Consider the following 12,409-nt stretch of genomic DNA (forward strand, 5'->3'; position numbering starts at 1 on the left):
TTAGTACCTCAGGAATATTTAACGGGGAGCCTGTACACTTTAAGTGACCCACGTCAATAACATAAGGTAAAAGAGTGTAACGAGACACTCTTTCAGGAGGAGGAGGGGACGGAGAAGATTGGTGTTTAATGTACCGTCGACAACCAGATCATTAGAGATGGAGCACAAGCTCGGGTTAGGGAAAGGTGGAGAAGGAAAGCGGGCCGACATTTGCCTTAAGCGATTTAGAGAAAACGCGCAAAATCTAAATGAGCCCTTGATGAAATGCCTGTTAGTAAGGTATACGGGACTTTTGTCTGTTATAAGTAGAAACGAAAGGGGCAAGTAGAGCTCAATGAAACAAGCAAATAATCATACTAAGCATAGGTCCGGCGGTCTAAGGCGACTTGTCACGGTTCACGCGATTGCCCCCCGCCGGAGGTTCGAGTCCTCCTTCGGGCTTGGGTGTGTGTGTGTGTGTGTGTGTGTGTGTGTGTGTGTGTGTGTGTGTGTGTGTGTGTGTGTGTGTGTGTTGTCCTCAGCGTAAGTTAGTTTAAGGTAGTTTAAGTAGTGTGTAAGCCTAGGGACCGATGACCTCAGCAGTTTGGTCCCATAGTCCTTACCACAAATTTCCATAGATCCGGAAAGCTATTATTTCCCCGTTACGGCGTACGCGCCAGTGTAGTCATGTCTTGGATGACGTTCCTTGTGGTTTTAGGATGCGTATGTGGTACACGCATGCAACGGCACACTTTCATATGGTGTTCGGGAATACGCAGCAGGAATCTTTGTTAAGAAGTGAATCAGTCGTAGCTTGCCAGTTCCGTGGCTTCTTAGTTTTGTTGAATGGGTTGTGTTTTTTTTGGGGGGGGGGGTGTCGGAGGCTTTTATAAAAGCTTTGATGTACTGCAACCCTATTGATACTGCCGATGAACCCTAGGAACGCGTTGTGGATGATTGTCCATGTATTCGGAACACGCCAGGTATTTGTCAACGTGTACATGAGTTGACGATGAAATGCGCTAAAACCTGCCTTCGTATGGTTGGGGACTCCCTTATAAGGTTGTTCTCGTACTCAATGGTACCTCATACTGGGAAAACGACTCATTTCTGGACCTATGTTTATTAGGACTGTTTGATTTCATTGTTCTCTACACGCTCCTACACCCTCCACAAATAAATACATAGTAAACTTCACCATCCAACAACGCATTACTTTGCGTACAATGCGTCCAACTACGCCATGAAGTGTCGGCATAAGCCACAGCATCTCAGTATTAGCTAATTCTGGAATACCTTAGTGGAACATACGGATTGTGCTTTGTACTGAGCTACGAAAATAACAGTGAGCCAACGAGCACTTAAATGCTTAAATTAATCGATTGTGAAATAGCATCATGCGTTGAAAATCTAACCATAGACCACTAAAGAAAATAAAGCGAAATTCATCATTCACCACTTATTAAGACTGTGCGGTTGAACCTCCTTAATACAGACTAGGTGGAACCATAGGTTATCCGGATTACGGAAAATCACTACAGTCCGGTCATTAAGACAAAAAACCTTACAAACTGCATTATTGAGTACCAATACAAACATAGGTAATATTCAGTTTCACCTAAACACACAAATTACACATTATTTTTACATAAATTTTTACGAGAAGCTATGAAAAAATGCGTTTTATTCACTGCAATGACCACTCAGTTTCTTTTGAGCCTTGAGATGAGATTCGTATGTCGTTTATATGCAGCACGATCATGTAGGCGTTTCACTAGTAATAGTTTGACCAAACTGTTTCTGTCTGACGTACCAAATAAACCGTTGTTGTATCCAGCTGCGGTGCCGTCCCAGTGTCATAATGTCTTCAGTATGAGCACCAACTTCACCAGATAATACACCATCACTATCATCGCCTTCGTCTGCAGACGAACAAGCGGCAATAATATCGTCATCCGAAGTTATCATTTTGAAATAAAAGTCTTTTTCTTTCCAGTTAGTCTTCGAATCTGACCGTGTTGAAGTTCGAACACCAATCTCAGCTACAATGTTTTCCAACAGTACTCCTTTATCCATCTTACGCAGTGCACCTGACTTCTTGTCTGTAGATACAACCACATTCCTTGTCTTGTAAGTCATTTTACACTCGCTACAGACGGGGACAATACTGTAGTGTACAACTCAGTGTTGACTTGTTAGCTGACACCATGCCAGAATCCGAGTATCGCAGTTGGATGAATTTAAATTTAACGAATGTCGTCGTCACTTTCGGATTACCAAATACTGGAAAAAATAGATCGAAGTGAAACCGGAGATCCGGATTAATGAAAGCCGTATAAACGATTTGCCACTGTACCACACTTTTATTTGACGGAGAAGTTGGTATCGTCTGCAAAAAAGAAAAAGAAAATCTAGTTTGTCGGAGCCTCGCACGGAGTGATACGTCGCAGACGGCCCGCTTTCGAGGGAAGCAAGCCATCCAGTTGTGGGTCTTCTGTAGTTTCCCTAAGTCCATTTAGGGGAAAATGCTAGGATTCTCGCTTGTGTTTTTAATTTCGTCCACCATTATTGTGCTGTCATATATTGCGCTCTGCCTGTTATGATTTCGACGTTGATGGGACGTTAAAACCCAATGTTCCGGTTTTTTCCTATCTTTGGGGGAGTTCTGTATCCAGCAGTAGATGTCAGATGGCTGATGATCGTTGCTACCGTATCATAGAGCAAGTAGGTCTGAAGCATGGGCATCCGCAGTAATTTACCCACGAATGGGCAAGATTCTAAAAAATGGCTTCATTGATAAAATGATTCACAGTTCTCCACTCAGTCGTGTTTACATATACTGCGTTGGAAAGAATGTTTCTTTAGTGTACGTTAAGTTCAAACTGTTATATTATTAGTATGAACGTGAATGCGACTAGCTTGATTCAAGAAATATTGAAAACATGAAAAAGTAAAAAATTATTACGACCAAGAAAATCTTGACGGATAGGAGCAAAAATAAGTAGGAAAAATGCCAAGTTGGTACTCCTCAAAGTGGAGAAACAGAATATAAAAATCACAGCATTTGCCACCGCGCTAGGCACTGCTAAATCTGCGATTTAGTAGAATTACAGTCGTCGATAGAAATGGTCGAAAATTTTGTAGTAAATATAAAGTGTACACTGTCAGGTTCCAAAAGGGAGCAAGTCCCCCCCCCCCCCTCCCATTACCACTCTCCTGCATCCCTTCCTCCCCCCCCCCTCGTCTTCCCCCCCTCCGGCGCCTCCCTTTGCGGACGCATATGGTCTGAAGATCAATTACACTAAGACTGTGTTCGAGTATTATGAATTACCTTGAAGGTAACAGTCTGTCGACACATAGTAGGAAATGATGTAGAGAGCTGTTTGTGGCTTGTTAAAAACAATTATTGACTGTGTCCTTTATAAGAAAAAGAAAACATTTCACTTAATTGTAGGACCTGCGCAGAGAAAAGAATCAGTTGGCAGTAGGAGGGTTAAATGGTGTTTGGAGCAACGCGGGCGGGTTCATACGTGAGAATGTGTAGTACCGGAGTTTCAGCTGCAAGATACATGTGGTTTGGAATAGGAGTAACAGCCATGGTTATGGGAAGGGGAAGAGAAGGATGGGGTGAGAGAGGATGGGGAGGAATGAGAGCTGATGTGGTGGATAAACATCAAGACGGATTTCATTGTCTGCGAGAGGAGTGAATGGACTTTGCGTTGGTGGATAATATGCAGAGAATGTAAGTGAAGGTCCGGTGGGATTTGATGGTATTGGCTCGGCAGCAGGCCCTCTAGAGCTCTTTGTGCATTAAGTTTTTAGAGACTGTCTTGATCCTCTGTCGAGACCTGCGCAATTGGTTTGGTTGCCACGCTGTCACCAGCATAGCCCTTGACTTCATCGAAGCACTCAAACCTTTCCTCCCGTCACAAGCCATGCCTTCGATTTCCACTGAAAGAATAAGTATATTAAAGCAAAGAGTCGTTGTCGAGGTGTGCTGTGGTTGCCCAATACGAGGAGTTGTGCCCACTCCACGTATTAAGATTCGAGCCAAAATATCTCAGTGTCTAGTTTCAGTCTTTTATTAACTGTTCTGTATCCATGGTGTGTTTATGAGGTGATGAAGTGTAGTTATTGAGAGCCGGAAACCAGATCTGAAGACAGGCAGGTTATGCGCGCACTTTATTTTAGGCCGTAATTGAGTGGGGTGCGGAGAGCAGCGAAAGACGACTTGCGCACCGTTGAATGGGGAGCGGCAAAAGGGAGCGATTTAGCTCCCACTCCTTCATGCAGGGGAGCCACGAGGTAAGGGAGCTTGCTGCTTTGTGCTTGTATCTTCAAAGGTAAAGGCGGCGCGTGGAGATAACGAGCGCCTGTTGTTAGGTGTAATCGCAGTTGAATACGCATTTTTCATTGACATAATAAAAAAGCTCGGGTTTAATTCAAACAAGTGTACCTAAATATCTACTAGCGCACTGCAGTATTTTTGATCACGAAGGGTTGCTGCGAGCGAGAAAAACGATATTGAGGAGAGTCTTCCGACTTCTAGTTATTATACTAATTATAGTTGATGATAAAAACATGCCGGAAGTATGTTTACTAGCATTCTGTACGTTATAATGGTACTACCAGTATAATTCCAGAAAGTCAATTTTCCCCTTACCCTGTCAGAAGTAAGCTGCTAAACTTAAAAGCCGTAACAAGTTACTGGAGAAATTAGTTGCTAGTTCATGGGGGCCAGATGAGTTCACGCTTTAGCACTAGTATATTCAGCACTAGTTGAACAGTTCTCTCGCGTACCAGACAGTGATAATCATAGTATGTGATACTTTGAAACTTCCAGGCGGAACAAAATTGTATGCGGGATTGAGACTCGAGCTAGGGACCTTTGAAAAGACCCCGAGTTCGAGTGTCGATCCGGCAAACAGTTCAGTTCTGCTAGGAAGTTTCATATCAGCGCACACTCCGCTGCAGAGTGAAAATTTCAGTCTGAATGTAATACTTTGTTCTGTACTCCTGGCCAGTGGTTAACCATACTGTTCAAAATCCAGCCTTTATACACCAGACAGCAAAACGTAATTGATTCGGTTATGGTCCATGGTTCTACAGAACCGTTCACTTTCCAACTGTTGGTAAACAAAAGAAAGTTATGCAGTAAGGCTGAAACTCGATAAACTTGCGTGGAGGAAAGCTCATTTAGCTGATACGTCTTTTACACCTGACGAAGCGCAAAGACATTAATGAGTTCAGTTACTTCTTCGTGAACTAAAAATGGCTCTGAGCACTTTGGGACTTAACATCTGAGGTCATCAGTCCCCTAGAACTTAAATCTACTTAAAACTGACTAACCTAAGGACATCACACACATCCATGACCGAGGCAGGATTCGAACCTGCGACCGTAGCGGTTGCGTGGTTCCAGACGTTAGCGCCTACAACCGCTCGGCCACTCCTGCCGGCCCTCGTGGACTACCAACATCTATGAAATGAAACTTTCTGGCAGATTAAAACTGTGTGCCCGACCGAGACTCGAACTCGGGACCTTTGCCTTTCGCGGGCAAGTGCTCTACCATCTGAGCTACCGAAGCACGACTCACGCCCGGTACTCACAGCTTTACTTCAGCCAGTATCTCGTCTCCTACTTTCGAAACTTTACAGAAGTTCTCCTGCAAACCTTGCAGAACTAGCACTCCTGAAAGAAAGGATATTGCGGAGACACACAGTTTTAATCTGCCAGGAAGTTTCATATCAGCGCACACTCCACTGCAGAGTGAAAATCTCATTCTGGAAACATCCCCGAGACTGTGGCTAAGCCATGTCTCCGCAGCATCCTTTCTTTCAGGTGTGCTAGTTCTGCAAGGTTTGCAGGAGAACTTCTGTAAAGTTTGGAAGGTAGGAGACGAGATACTGGCAGAAGTAAAGCTGTGAGTACCGGGCGTGAGTCGTGCTTCGGTAGCTCAGATGGTAGAGCACTTGCCCGCGAAAGGCAAAGCTCCCGAGTTCGAGTCTCGGTCGGGCACACAGTTTTAATCTGCCAGGAAGTTTCATATCAGCGCACACTCCGCTGCAGAGTGAAAATCTCATTCTGGAAACATCTATGAAAGTTTTTCAAAAATAGCTAGTTTCTACTCTACTCTCCTCTTTGCTTGTGGACGATGTGATGTGGGAAGAAGTGCGTCTGCTCTTTATCGATCGGACTGTTTTGAGTGTCGTGTCGGTGAGAGTGATACTGAACGGCAAGCCATCGTTTCAGCGAGCGCTTCCTGGTTTCATGGAAGACCTAAATAGAGCATCATTTTTTGTAAACTTTTGACCCTCTAGCGAGTAGAGCTGGCTGTTCAGGTCCGGTCCATTATAAGAGACTCGCTTCTTTTCAGCCAGCTGCCAGGCGAGCTAGTATTGGGACAGAGGAGTTCGCAGTTTCGAATAAATAGAAGAGGTTTGCAGCCCAGTATTTACCTGATAATCAAGGAAAACCTACCAAAACCTTTGGTCGTAAATGGGGAACTATTTTAATTTATTTTTGCGACAGAGTTTTCCAATGTCTCAAAAATAATGTGGATTGTGCTGTAAGGTAATACTTTTTCGTGTACTTTTTCACTGTCAGAATAAACACGTATAATGGTGTTCACATCTTAGGAGACAAAGATAATTTTTTCCTGCAACCAAATGAAATATAATTTAAGTACAATGTTTATAATCTATGTGGGAAAAGAGGGATTGGGAGTTAATTTCTTATTTTCGTGGCGAAAAACAAAATTTATGATTCGCGCGGAAAAAACTGTCTGTGACAGGCGAGGCTATAACCATTCTATATGAATAATGAGAACGTGAAAGACAGAAACAATGGACCGCCGACTCGAGTGACACGTGTGAGTGAGTGAATAAATTTGAACAGGATCAGAGATTTTTTTTGAAAATAAGTGGCAGTGATCTAGGTATAATAAGTGGAGTTGCCGTGGCGTTACAAACTTGAAACCAATTCCCCTACACTTAGCTTCTGGTGGAAGCGTTTTATCAGAACTGTCACCTTGCGTCATTTATGGACATACTAATCCTAAGTGTAAGTGAATCACATTTCATTCCTGATTGGATTCTTCCAAGAGGTATTTTATTTCAAATTCATAAATTTTGGTTGTGCTGTTTACTTTTACTGTCATACTTTTACACTAAAGCGCCAAAGAAACTGGTATAGGAATGCGTATTCAAATACAGAGGCATGTAAACAGGCAAAATACGGGACTGCCGTTGGCAATGCTCATATATAAGAGTCTCGCGCAGTTGTTAGATCGGTTAATGCTGCTACAATGACAGTTTACCAAGATTTAAGTGAATGTGAACGTGGTATAGTCAGCGCACGAGCGATGGGACACAGCACCTCCGATGTAGCGATGAGGTGGGGACTTTCCCGTACGATTATTTCACGAATGTACCGTGAATATCAGAAATCCGGTAAAACATCAAATCTCCGACATCGCTGCGGCCGGAAAAAGATACTGCAAGAACGGGATCAACGACGTGACAGAAGTGCAACCACTCCGGAAATTGCTGCAGATTTCATTGCTGGTCCATCAGAAAGTGTCAGCGTGCGAACCATTCTACGAAACATCATCGATATGGGTTATCGGAGCCGAAGGCTCACTCATGTACCCTTGATAACTGCACGACACGAAGCTTTACGCGTCGCCTAGATCCGTCAACATGAATCCATGGACCCTGAATGCTAGTAGGGGACTGTTCAAGTTGGTGGAGGCTCTGTAATGGCGTGGGTCGTGTGCAGTTGGAGTGATATGGGACCCCTGATACGTCTAGATACGACTCTGACAGGTGACACGCACATAAGCATCATGTCTGAACACCTGATGCCATTCATGTCCATTGTGCATTCCGAAGAACTTGGACAAATCGAGCAGAACAATGATACACCCCACACGTCCAGAATTGCTACAGAGTGGCCCCAGGAACACCCTTCTGAATTTAAATACTTCCGCTGGCCACCAAACTCCCAGGCATGAACATTATTGAGCGTTCTCGTACGGATATACGGATCGCCCTGCAGGATTCATGCTGTGAGTTTCCTCCAGCATTATTTCAGACATTAGTCGAGTCCATTATACGTCGTATGGGGAGACTTCTGCTTGCTTGCGGGGGCCGTACAAGGTATTAGACAAGTGTACCAATTTCTTTGGTTTTTCGGTGTATTTCTGTCATTTGACATTATTCCCATTAATCTAACTCTAAAAGCACTCGGGTTGAATGCTGTAAGGAGGAAAGACTTAAGACCGACCAAACAAGAAAAAAACATGTTCTCAGCATTTTCTGGAAGAGGACATCAGTTTCGTCAGTCCGTCTTAAGGAAAATGCGGGATTACGAAAGCAGCCTTTTCATGTCGCATACTTATCTTCTTGGTTATTCTAAACGTATAACAAAAAGAAAGTTATTTTACCGAGGTGAAATGCGTCGTATTGCTGGTTAAATGTGCGTTCAAAACCATAAAAATTTCTGAAAATGCTTTCGTGTCGCTGTGTTATTCAAGAAAATTGTGCGACGTTTTCTATTTAAAACAAGTGTTGCGTGCACGCGACAGGAAGTAAGAACAAGAAATGATCGTAAAGAGTAGTCTGAGGCATCTAAAATGACGGTGCGTTTTCAAAGCCGCGTGCTGTGTAAGTGTTGGTAGCGCCATCTCCCTTCATTACGCCTTCTTGGTGGCAGTGATGTAACTGTAATTAATAAAATATGCTCTTTTTTTAGCTACGTTACAATATGATTATTTTTAATTTCTGTGTTGAGAGTTACAGAAGATTGTTCTGGACTTTTCTGAAGTAATGATAGAGAGGTTTTGTGGACGGAGTTCGGAGATGTAGTTCGGAGACTGTAAAAGGAAATAGCAGTGAGAATTGATAAAAAGTTTCCAGATACTGTAAACGAAATTGTATTTTTCTCTAAACGACAATACAATGTAATTTATCAGAGACATTTCTGTTTTCATTATCCAGGCTACAGCCTACTACTTTTTAAAATGACTTTAGTGTCCGCTTTGAAAGAGAGAATGATTACAGGAGTTTGATGTTGTGTAGGTAATTAATTCTTTAATCAGATCACTTTGCACTTAACGTGGGGCCGCGTGCGGCTTTAAAATAGAGGGGGGCGCAGCTCGACATCTTATGCTGAAGCAGGCGGAAAAAAAACTCCATTTCACGAGAACTGACCGCGAGTTTGTGTTATAGGGTGCCAGTGGTGATTTGTAATGGTAACCCTGAGCTCCTAGTGTGTGAATAGTAACATTCATCAAAAAATTTGTATGCATGTTTCTTTTTTCTGTAATCTGCAAATCACAGCCTGCCCCACTATAAAGCCGCCAATGCAATTTTAAAAGCAAAACAGTATTTCTCGTAAAATAAAGGTCTTAACGTCGCCAATCGTTACGTTACTAACAGCAAACTCACTGATTTATTTTCGGGTACAGGTTTTGGCACGGTATCCTGGCTATTGATATTTAAAGCATTTACTACGTAACGTATACCAGTTCGCTTCACGGACGAAATCCGATACACACAACCTATCTTTTTCAGCTGTGTAGGTACAGGGGGTGGGCAAAAATATGTAAACACCATAAATACAGTCGTGTGGTAGCGTTCTCGCTTCCCGCGCCCGGGTTCGATTCCCGGCGGGGTCAGGGATTTTATCTGCCTCGTGATGACTAGGTGTTGTGTGATGTCCTTAGGTTAGTTAGGTTTAAGTAGTTCTACGTTCTAGGGGACTGATGACCATAGATGTTAAGTCCCATAGTGCTCAGAGCCATTTTTGAACCATAAATACAACGCATTACCACGCCTAATACGGTGTACGAAAACCGTTGGCATTCAAAACAGCTTCCAGTCATCTCGGAATAATACAGGTCCCGCATACTTTTGAAGGGAATCTTGTACCATTCTTCCTGCAAAATAATGGCAAGGCAACGGTGATGGAGGTGGATAGCAGTCACGCGTTCTCTCCAGAGTAGACCAGGAAGACTCAATAATATTGAGATCTGGGGACGCTGGTGGCCAGCGGAGATGAGACAGTTCATCCTGGTGCTCAGAAAACCAGTCCTGGAGGATGCGGGTTGTGTGAAGAGTGATCGTGTCATCTTAGAACACGACATCTCCATTGGGCAAGAAACATTGTACCATAGGATGGACTTGATCAGTCAAAATGGTCACATAGTCCTGGGCAGTAATGACATCTTGCCGAGTAACCATGGAGCCCACTGAAGCCCATGATACGGCAGCCCAAAAAATTAACCGAAGCTGCGCATGTTTCACTCTTGGGACGTAAACTCGGCCAGAAGTTGGTGTAAGATCTTCTACCACGATTATACCATCGATTAAGCGAGGGAAGTTGAGAATTTACTCCAGAAAATGATAGAATTCGGAGAGACATGTACCATGCTGGGATCTGGTTACTTCAGGTGTGGCCAAGGAAGTTTGCTGAAGCAACACTTGTCTTTGGAAACAAGGTAATCGTGACGTAGATGGGGTGGAGAAGAGAAAAAGAACGGTCAGAAGTGGAAAAAAAAATGTTGTTGTTGTGGTCTTCAGTCCAGAGACTGATGCAGCTCTCCGTGCTACTCTATCCTGTGCAAGCTTCTTTATCTCCCAATACACACTGCAACCAACATCCTTCTGAATCTGTTAAGTGTATTCATCTCTTGATCTACCTCTACGATTTTTACCCTCCACGCTGCCCTCCAATAATAAATTGGTGGTCCCTCGATGCCTCAGAACATGTCCTACCAACCGATCCCCCTTCTTCTAGTCAAGTTGTGCCACAAACTCCTCTTCTCCCCAATTCTGTTCAATACCTCCTCATTAGTTATGTGATCTACCCATCTAATCTTCAGCATTCTTCTGTAGCACCGCATTTCGAAAGCTTCTATTCTCTTCTTGTCCAAACTATTTATCGTCCATTTTTCATTTCCATACGTGCCTACATTCCATACAAATACTTTCAGAAACGACTTCCTGACACTTAAATCTATACTGGATATTAACAAAGTTCTCTTCTTCAGAAACGCTTTCCTTGCCACTGCCAGTCTACATTTTGTATCCTCTCTACTTCGACCATCATCAGTTATTTTGCTGCCCAAATAGCAAAACTCATTTACCACTTTAAGCGTCTCATTTCCTTATCTAATACCCGCAGCATCACCCGATTTAATTCGACTACATTCCATTATCCTCGTTTTGCTTCTGTTGATGGTCATCGGATAAAAAAAAATCCGGACATTTTAAGTTCCGAGGCGAGGGAACACAAATCCGCCGTCGAAGTATCTCTGACGTGCGAAATATCTAGTTATTGAATACAGAGAGAGGAATACACGTATCGTATCTTACTTTAAATTATTTTTGTCACGTCTTGTAATATTAATGTCTACTCCAGGGACACCATATATTCTGTTCTATTTGCTAGTAGATTATGTAGCTACCAAAGCGGGAGAAACTTTTTTACATTACAAAATAATGATCATTGCAAATCCTTAATAGAAACCTGATTTTGGATGCTTGAAAAGATACATACTAGAAGTCCTCTCTGTGCAACTTTCTTCTTCAAATTTATTTACTTGAGACAGCTTTCCAGATAGCAGTTATTCTGCAAATTGGTTTCTTCGTAGAATGCGGCTGATAGCAGTATTAGACGCTAATGAAACAGTTCTAGCAGACGAACAAAAGACACTAGGAAAAGAGGTCGCGGGAAAAGAGGTTAACGACTGCACAATTGCTTGAGTAGTCCGTTATGGTCCCGGCATCGTATCGCCGACTGAAAGCGGCGTAACTGCTTTGTTCGGTGGCGTGCAAGTTATAACTCGGCCGCTCTGCTGCGGGCATTCGCGGCGCTCGCCGACGTGAAAAGCGATTATTGTTTCGCCGGCTGTTATCACGGTCTGCGCCAGCCGAGCTAGAATTCAATCCGGACGCACAATTTCCGAGGCGAGAGAGCACAGTTACGCCGGCAAAGTGGCTCTGACCTGCAAAATTTCGTTCGCCTGTGAAAGTATCGGAGCAGAAAAGCAGATTGTGCTGTTACGTTCACAGATTCCGTGCCACACTGAACACGGGGGATACGATTTTCCTTCATGATTATTTTCTCGCATTCGTGGAAGTATAGTGCCTAAAATGACGCGACAGTGTAGATTGAACTATAAAGGGAGATGATTGCTGTTCATAAATGAGAAATGCTGTAGAACAATATTAATTGTTCGCTTTTAGAGATTACTTTTATTGCCTTTTTATTTAACCTAATGAGAATAGCCCTCTATTACAGCAGATCAGGTTTTTACACATTCAGTACTGTTTATATCGTAGAAATGACATATCGTAACACGTGAAATTGCTGTATAAGTTATTTTTAATTGCACATCAGTTCAGAGGGCATTTTTATTTCTTGT

At 43.1% G+C, this 12,409-nt stretch overlaps 1 protein-coding gene across 1 annotated transcript in view; it reads left to right on the top strand.

Moving 5' to 3' along the window:
• Window positions 1-12,409, top strand: part of LOC126416945 (tetraspanin-5) — a 125,863-nt gene that overhangs the window by 6,002 nt on the left and 107,452 nt on the right. The window lies entirely within an intron of this gene.

The sequence above is a fragment of the Schistocerca serialis genome, chromosome 8 (genome assembly GCF_023864345.2).
Source record: "Schistocerca serialis cubense isolate TAMUIC-IGC-003099 chromosome 8, iqSchSeri2.2, whole genome shotgun sequence".
In the NCBI taxonomy this organism is placed as follows: domain Eukaryota; kingdom Metazoa; phylum Arthropoda; class Insecta; order Orthoptera; family Acrididae; genus Schistocerca; species Schistocerca serialis.